The sequence below is a fragment of the Brachyistius frenatus genome, unplaced genomic scaffold (genome assembly GCF_029030835.1).
Source record: "Brachyistius frenatus isolate BFR_SWC_R1_liver_20210118 unplaced genomic scaffold, ASM2903083v1 Contig_56, whole genome shotgun sequence".
NCBI lineage: Eukaryota > Metazoa > Chordata > Actinopteri > Embiotocidae > Brachyistius > Brachyistius frenatus.
In genome coordinates, this window is record NW_027210655.1 from 1271980 (window position 1) to 1280970 (window position 8991).

The 8991-nt window shown below is 39.0% G+C and overlaps 5 non-coding genes across 5 annotated transcripts; 1 reads left to right on the top strand and 4 right to left on the bottom strand.

The window, feature by feature from the left end:
• Positions 1-4921: 4921 nt before the first annotated feature.
• On the bottom strand, positions 4922-4994 carry trnav-cac (transfer RNA valine (anticodon CAC)). The gene has a single exon. It is a non-coding gene; the product is annotated as a tRNA-Val (tRNA).
• Positions 4995-5736: 742 nt separating this feature from the next.
• On the top strand, positions 5737-5809 carry trnav-cac (transfer RNA valine (anticodon CAC)). The gene has a single exon. It is a non-coding gene; the product is annotated as a tRNA-Val (tRNA).
• Positions 5810-6742: 933 nt separating this feature from the next.
• On the bottom strand, positions 6743-6815 carry trnav-aac (transfer RNA valine (anticodon AAC)). Its single transcript has one exon. It is a non-coding gene; the product is annotated as a tRNA-Val (tRNA).
• An 862-nt stretch (positions 6816-7677) lies between these two features.
• trnav-cac (transfer RNA valine (anticodon CAC)) lies at positions 7678-7750 on the bottom strand. The gene has a single exon. It is a non-coding gene; the product is annotated as a tRNA-Val (tRNA).
• A 424-nt stretch (positions 7751-8174) lies between these two features.
• On the bottom strand, positions 8175-8247 carry trnav-cac (transfer RNA valine (anticodon CAC)). Its single transcript has one exon. It is a non-coding gene; the product is annotated as a tRNA-Val (tRNA).
• Between the last annotated feature and the right edge of the window lie 744 nt (positions 8248-8991).

The window sequence follows — 8991 nt, forward strand, 5'->3', positions numbered from 1 at the left end:
GTTAGCAACATGGCTGTTGCTATGTTACGATATGTTTTGCACTCAAATCTTGCAACAAAAAAAAAAAAAAAAAATACGAGCAGTTCAAAACACATGCAAATCCTTTGGGCACTATGCTGCAATACGTAGGCAGTCCAAGAGACGATCAACTATCAGTATTTAAACCATGACCACTGACAATTCAGTGTGGATACACTTTTAGTATGACCTACTGAATTCAGAAAGTGTTCAGACCAGTTCACGTCTTGCTGACTTTGCATCAAACTCGATTTTAGATGGATCAATTTGCCAGTTTCCCATCAGTTCGGACGTCATCATGACAAAGTGAAAAACACGATTAAAATAGTTATTATGGCGCAAAGACCATTTCTAAAGCTTTCAGTGTTCCCAGTAGCACAGTGGCCAAAATGATGGGGAAATCGAATTGGGAACCACCTGGATTCTTCCTAGAGTTGGTCGTTCAGGAGGAAGGTCTGCGAGCTGGCCAAGGACCAGTAGGACAACCGGTTGGACAATCAAGCTGGATTCTCAGCTGGACTCCATCAATCAGGTCTTTAGGGTAGAGGGGCCAGACGGCAGCTGAGTTCACCAAATGAGACAAAGGAGACTCTGTGAGCATTTGGAAAAATGATTTTGTGGCCCTGATGGGGCTAAAATTGAACTCTGTAGGCAGAGCTCCAAGTATTATGTCTGTTGAACACCAAGCACTGCCTGTCACCTGCTGAATATCCTCCCAAAAGTGAAGCATTGTGGGGGAAGTAACATGCTCATGGGGGTGCGACAGGGACAGGAAAACTGGTCAGGACCAATGCAGCCAAATGCAGGTGAGTCACTGAAGAAAACCGACTCCATTGCGCTCGGTTCACTCGTTAATACAAAAACGACTATATTTTCGCTTTGCCGTTATGGGTTATTACATGCAGATCGATGGGTAAAATGGTCATTTTATCCATTTAAAAACACACACATCACCATGAAGTGCGCAAAAAAAAAAAAAGGTGAGGAGCTCTGAATCCACTACACGGACATCTTGAGAGGAAGGAAGAGAAGACCGGAGAGGAAATATAAATAAAAATAAAGAAATGTGAAGTTACAGGTAAGAGATAAGAGTAAAGGACAGCGAATGAGACAGTGAGGGCGCAACATGTCCGTGAGTGTGTGTGACAGAGGGGAGAAGGAGGCAGACGGTAGCTTTACATGAGACAGAATGTGCAATGAAAGGTTACCTCTGCTGCTCCCTGTTCCTCAGATTGACAGCAATTATTGAAATTTCTCCCTTTCTGGTTTCAAAACATGTCAGCAGTAAAAGAAAAGAAAAAAAGTGACACTCTTGCAAACCCCATCCTGTTTCGCTAGTGAGGCAAACAGCAGAAATTCTAAAGTGTTTTATGTTATTTGAATCAGGGCACAACCATCCTCCTCAATATAGTCTTTATTATAACTATTTAAAAAAGAGCACGAGGTCACGCAATTCATCAAAACAGACAATAAACAAGACCAAAAGTCCACAGTCATACCGGAGGTTCACAATGTTCCGCGAAATGGAAAGTGCATTCGTTCAGTACAGTAAAGTATTGAACAAACTGAAAGTCTGAGCTGATGCTGCACGAGGAAATGTTAAGGGATCACCAAATACATTACAATTATCCTGAGGGGACATGGATGTTTCTTCCAAATTTCAAAGAAATTCATACAATAGTCGAGACATTTCACTCCAAACTACAAACACAACTACAAATAAATCTCGTGGTGGCAGCAGAGGAAAGTCAGGGAATCGTTAAGGTCATTAGACGTCATCTTGCAAATCCCACCAGTTTCTTTTTCTCAACTTTTGCCTTCAATCTCTGGAGACCATGAATGTCATACATTTTATGGAAATCCATTCTATAGTTGCTCAGATGTCCAAGTGGTGGACCAACCGAGACACTGGTATTGCCTTTTGAGCTTAAACTATGCACGAGAACCAGCCACACATGGTTCCACAGCTCTGTCTAACGCTGTGCCGTTGATGCATTTAATCTTTTACTGACCTTAAATCTGCCTTTCAGTAGCCTAAACGCAACAGTACATGAGTCACAGGGTGCAAACCAACACCTCCACGCTGCACCTCCAACCGGCCCCGACCTCCTGTTTTTAATATTTCAAGGGGAACATTTTCCAGGCAGCAATTACAATTGCAAATTTTGTCTAAAACATGTTATTAGAAAACTACATTGTTATACAGATTATTCATTTTTGGAATAACTACAGCAACATGTAAATCAATATCGGAAAAGTGCTAAAATGTGGGGGGTGGGGGGGACTTGTGGGTTTTCACAATTCCCTGCAATAACTATAACAATGCATAATAAATGTTTCATCATCTTTTTCATTGAAAAGTGAGAAGTTAGAGTTTGATATCTTCTGCAGGTGTTTTGTCATTGATATAAACAGATGATTCTCCATAATTAATCTCAGCGCAAAAACACTGGAGTATACACACTATTATACGGGAACTATTATGCCCCGTGTGTTTCCATCTGCTTGCCACAGATCAGTGTGAATGTCTTTATCTTAGATGTGGAATTGAGTTGCCTCTGGGGGGTGGGGTGGGCTGGGGTGGGGTGGGGTGGGGTGGGGTGGGAACTCTCCAGCGAGCAGCGCCGGGGAGCGTTCAGTCAATTAACCGACTGTCAGTCAGCTGCAGAGCAAGTGCTCTGTTCTCCACGCTCTGTCTGCCACGGTGAGCGGTGGCAGCCGTGGCAGCCCCCCCCCCCCCCCGCGCTCCCTGTCCGTCCCGGCTCCCGCTCCCCTCGGCCGGTGGGGGCAGCTCCGCCCAAAGGTGCTTACCATTCATGGGCTGAAACCTCGGAGGTAACGGCAGAGGTGATGGAGCGACTCCCTCAGCAACAACTCTCATCTACTGTATGGATGCGAGGGAGGAGGGAGGCTGGGCGTGGGAGGGGGGGCACCGCTAGCAGACATATAGATATACATGAATGGACCGACTTAACGGTACACAATTGAAAATTGCTTTTTCAATCAGCTCTTATCTAACTTTAAGTCTTTAATGTCTTGTTCTCTGATAGATTCGCTGGCTTCAAACAACAGAGAAGAGATAGTGGCCTGGCATCAGTTCAGCAAATCAGAAAGTAACTTCGGCAGCACCCCCCACCACCAGTTCCTCCACCCTCTCCTACCACCAGCAGTCTAATCAATCGTATTCTCCTCTTTCTATTGACATTTCATGAAAACTCTGGGAAGCTGGATTGAAATGCAAGAGGCAAAAATATACAAGTACTCTACCTCAGGCTGAGAATTAAATGCATAAACTATCCACATGTTGCTCATGTTAATACAGCAACAAGGATTAAGCTGCTTAAATGCCTTATCGACGTCCTGACCAATCAATGTGTGTATAATTAAAGAGTGCAGCTGAGCCAGTGACAAGTCGAGCCGCACTGCCACTACTGATCTACGGTCAGATGGAGCAGTTAAGTGTTTATTTAACCCAGTGTCAGTGTGTGTGAGCACATGTGTGTGTATGTTTAATGTATTTTTACGACCTGGTGACCCTTCCTGCTCCTCTATTTTGCCATTGTGAAGTTACATTTCATTAAATTCATGCATTATTTGTATGATGCACCATATTTACAGCGAAACAAATGAAAGAAATCCATAATAACTATTGCTAATGCGAATTACCGTATTCCATGTTAAAGCAAGTGTGAAATTTGGAAACCAGGTGGAGAGACTAAAAAAAACACAACGATTGTTTTCTAATGGCAAAAGGCTGTTTAGTGTAGCTAAAGGCATTACATTTACTGGTGCTCATAGTCTGCTGCAGAAGCCTGTACCAGTAAACAAATGAATTGCCTTTTTATTCCATTACTGACAGAACTTTCTGTGAGCAAATTCAAATCTGAAGGGGCAGTGTGAGTATACCAATAGGTGGAAAAAGAATTGTGTCTTTTAAATAAGTGTGATTTTTTTTTTTTGTCACAGTGTCCCCGAAAAGGATGAATAAGGTGGAGAAATATGAGACGGAGCAGCGAGAGATCTAATAAAGATGCACAGAAAGCTGAGAAGCAGAGTGCTTGTTTACAGACTGAGGTGCGACACCCAAGTGAGGACGTCTGAGTGAGTCAAGCATCGCTGTTTATTTTCTATGTAACTTAATTTTTCCGGTAGATAAATGATTAAATGACAACAGATGGTAAGAGACAATGTCACTGTGTCATGCCATATCCAAATATATCCTGATAAAATGACTGAACTGGGGGTGGGAATAATCAGAGGCCCCACCATCCAAGATTTTACTTAAAGGCCCCATATTATAAAAAAATTCAACCTTGCTTTTTACATAGTAAAGGGGGTATGGGTGCAAAATAAACACTGTGAAATTGTCAAAACGATTAGAGAACTCATTAATGCAGACAGCTCTAAGCCAGTATCTCTGCCCTCTCAGCGAGCCGTTTGAACTTCCGAAACGTTATGACATCATATCATCACGGAAGTCCAAAACTATGGCTGTATAACTTCGGCCTCCTCACCACAAAGACCTCATTGTGGTAATACTATAGTATTTTGTCAGAAATGTCAAAAAGATATCATAATATATTATGGCGTCTAAACTTTCCAAAACGTCATACTATAGTATGTAGTCCAAAATTTTAAAATAAAAAGTCATGTTGTCGAAAATGTCCCAAAAAAAAGTCGTTCTATAGTATACCATCCAAAATGTAAAAGAAAAGTCATGCTGTATTATGTCGTCCAAATTGTCAAAAAAAAAAAAAAGTCATCCAATATATGAAAGAAAATCATACTATAGCATGTCCTCCAAAATTTCATAAAAAAGTCATACTATAGCAGACAATAAACTGAGCAAACTAACAGGTGACTTCACTGATGGTTCAAATTCTGATTGATGGAAGTAAATTGCTGGCTCCACTGGGGATTGAACCCAGGACCTTCTGCGTGTGAAGCAGACGTGATGACCTCTACACTATAGAACCTCTTTGAAAAGGCCAACACCAGAAACTGAGTAGTTAAACCAGCGGACAAACAGACAAACGATTACGAAGTCAGAAGACTGAACTTACATGAGTGCGTCTTCTTCACAGCTGCCGACAAACCTGAAAAAAAAACAGAACAGAGAACTTTTTTTTTCTGTCGTCGTACGTTACAATACGAGGGAGAATTAATTTGTTCAGTGTTCCTGTAATATGTCGTCCAAAATGTAATTTAAAAAAAAAAATTTTTATCGTAGAGTATGCCATCTAAAATGTGAACAATATGTCGTCCAAAATATGAAGGATGAATAAGGTGGAGAAATATGAGACGGAGCAGCAAAAGATCTAATAAAGATACACAAAAAGCTGAGAAGCAGAGTGCTTGTTTACAGACTGAGGTGCGACACCCAAGTGAGGACGTCTGAGTGAGTCAAGCTTTTTATCATGTTTTGGATGACATGCTATAGTAATATTTTTGTTTTCATATTTTGGATGACATTTTGTTAACATTTTGGACGAGTGTTAACACTTTTTTTTTTAAAATTTGGACAACAGGAACACTGAACGAATTAATCCTCCCTCGTATTGTAACCTGCGATGACAGAAGAAAACAACAACTTTTTTCTGTTTTTTTTTCAGGTTTGTCGGCAGCTGTGAAGAAAATACACATGTAAGTTCAGTTTTCTGACTTCTTCAATGTTTGTCTGTTTGTCCGCTAACTACTCAGTTTCTGGTGTTTCAAAGAGGTTCTATAGTGTAGCGGTCATCACATCTGCTTCACACGCAGAAGGTCCTGGGTTCAATCCCCAGTGGAACCAGAACTTTCAATCAATCAGGATTTGAACCAAAAGTATGTCACCTGTTGGTTTGCTCAGTTAATTGTCTTGGAGGACATGCAATGCATGTTGTCTAAAATGAAAAAAAGTCATACAAAATGTTAAAAAAAAGTAATACTATAGCACATTGACCAAAATTTCATAAAAATGTCATAATATAGCAGACAATTAACTGAGGAAATCAAACGGTGACCTCACTGATGACTCAAATCCTGATTGATGGAAAGTTGTGGTTCTACTGTGGATTGCAATAAAATAGCAAGTCATCTGAAATGTGATAAAAAGTCATGTCGTCCAAAATATTTAAAAAAAAAGTCATACTATACCTCCAACATTTGATAAAAAATAAAAAAAACTAGTAATATAGCAGACAATAAACTGAGCAAACCAACAGGTGGTTCAAATGTTGATTAATGGTAGTAAATTACTGATTCCACTGGGGATTGAACCCATAACCTTCTGTGTGTGAAGCAGACGTGATGACCGCTACGCTATAGAACCTCTTTGAACAGACCAAAACCAGAAACTGAGTAGTTTAACCAGCAGACAAACGATGAACAAGTCAGAAAACTGAACTTACATGTGTGTTTTCTTCACAGCTGCCGAAAAACCTGAAATAAAAACAGAACAAAGAAGTTTTGTTTTTTTCTGTCATCGCAGGTTACAATACAAGGGAGGATTAATTCGTTCAGTGTTTGTCATCCAAAATTTAAAAAAAAAATTAGTTATAGTAGAGTATGTCGTCCAAAATGTTAACAAAATGTCACACTATAGCATGTCGTCCAAAATATGAAAAAAATATTACTATGGCATGTCATCCAAAATTTCAGAATAATTCATAATATAGCAGCCAATAAACTGAGCAAACCGACAGATGACCTACTTTCGGATCAAATCCTGATTGATTGAAAGTTCTGGTTCCACTGGGGATTGAACCCAGGACCTTCTGCGTGTTAAGCAGATGTGATGACCGCTACACTATAGAACCTCTTTGAAACACCAGAAACTGAGTAGTTAGCGGACAAACAGACAAACATTGAAGAAGTCAGAAAACTGAACTTACATGTGTATTTTCTTCACAGCTGCCGAAAAACCTGAAAAAAAAAACAGAAAAAAGTTTTTGTTTTTTTCTGTCATCGCAGGTTACAATACATGGGAGGATTAATTCGTTCAGTGTTCCTGTCGTCCAAAAAAAAAAAAAAAAATTTAATTTTTTTTTTCATATTTTGGACGACATGCTATAGTGTGACATTTTGTTAACATTTTGGACGACATACTCTACTATAACTAATTTTTTTTTTAAATTTTGGATGACAAACACTGAACGAATTAATCCTCCCTTGTATTGTAACCTGTGATGACAGAAAAAAACAAAACTTCTTTGTATGTCGTCCAAAATGTTAACAAAATGTCACACTATAGTATATCGTCCAAAATATGAAAAAAATATTACTATATCATATCATCCAAAACATGATAAAAAAATGTAAAAAAAAACTGAAACTGAACTTACATGTGTGTTTTCTTCACAGCTGCCGAAAAACCTGAAATAAAAACAGAACAAAGAAGTTTTGTTTTTTTCTGTCATCACAGGTTACAATACAAGGGAGGATTAATTCGTTCAGTGTTTGTCATCCAAAATTTAAAAAAAAATTAGTTATAGTAGAGTATGTCGTCCAAAATGTTAACAAAATGTCACACTATAGCATGTCGTCCAAAATATGAAAAAAAAATATTACTATGGCATGTCATCCAAAATTTCATAATATTGTTATAATATAGCAGCTAATAAACTGAGCAAACCGACAGGTGACCTACTTTCGGTTCAAATCCTGATTGATTGAAAGTTCTGGTTCCACTGGGGATTGAACCCAGGACCTTCTGCGTGTGAAGCAGATGTGATGACCGCTACACTATAGAACCTCTTTAAACAGACCAACACCAGAAACTGAGTAGTTAAACCAGCGGACAAACAGTCAACCAATGAAGTCAGAAAACTGAACTTACATGTGTGTTTTCTTCACAGCTGCCGAAAAACCTGAAATAAAAACAGAACAAAGAAGTTTTTGTTTTTTTCTGTCATCGCAGGTTACAATACAAGGGAGGATTAATTCGTTCAGTGTTCCTGTCATCCAAATTTGTTTTATTTAAATAGTTATAGTAGAGTATGTCGTCCAAAATGTTAACAAAATGTCACACTATAGTATGTCGTCCAAAATATGAAAAAAATATTACTATATCATATCATCCAAAACATGATAAAAATGTCATAATATAGCAGCCAATACACTGAGCAAAAACAACCGGTGATATACTTTCGGTTAAAATCCTGATTGATTGAAAGTTCTGGTTCCACTGGGGATTGAACCCAGGACCTTCTGCGTGTGAAGCAGATGTGATGACCACTACACTATAGAACCTCTTTAAACAGACCAACACCAGAAACTGAGTAGTTTAACCAGCAGACAAACGATGAACAAGTCAGAAAACTGAACTTACATGTGTGTTTTCTTCACAGCTGCCGAAAAACCTGAAAAAAAACAGAACAAAACATTTTTTTTTCTGTCATCGCAGGTTAATTCGTTCAGTGTTCCTATGTCGTCCAAAATTTAAAAAAAAAAAATTGTTATAGTAGTGTGTCGTCCAAAATGTGAACAAAATGTCGTCCGAAATATTTAAAAAAAAATATTACTGTAGCATGTCGTCCAAAATATGAAACTATACTCATAAAATAGTCATCTAAAATGTGAAAAAAAAGTCATACCTTCCAAACTAGGAAAAAAGTCATACTATAGCAAATGTCGTCCAAAATTTCATAAAAATGTCGTACACAAACTCAGCAAACCAACAGGTGACCCACTGATGGTTCAAATCCTGATTGATAGAAGGAAAGTTGTGGTTCCACTGGGGATTGAACCCAGGACCTTCTGCGTGTAAAGCAGACATGATGACTATAGAACATTTTTGAACAGAGCAACAGCATGTTGTCTAAAATGTGATAAGTAAAGTCATTCTATGGCATGTGGGAAGCCAGAGTACCCAGGGAGAACATGCAAACTCCAGACAGAAAGTCCCAGTCCCAGATTTGAACCTGGAACCTCTTCACCGTGAGGCAACAATGCTGACAACTGCACTACTGTGTAACCTGTTGAAAAGACATCTTA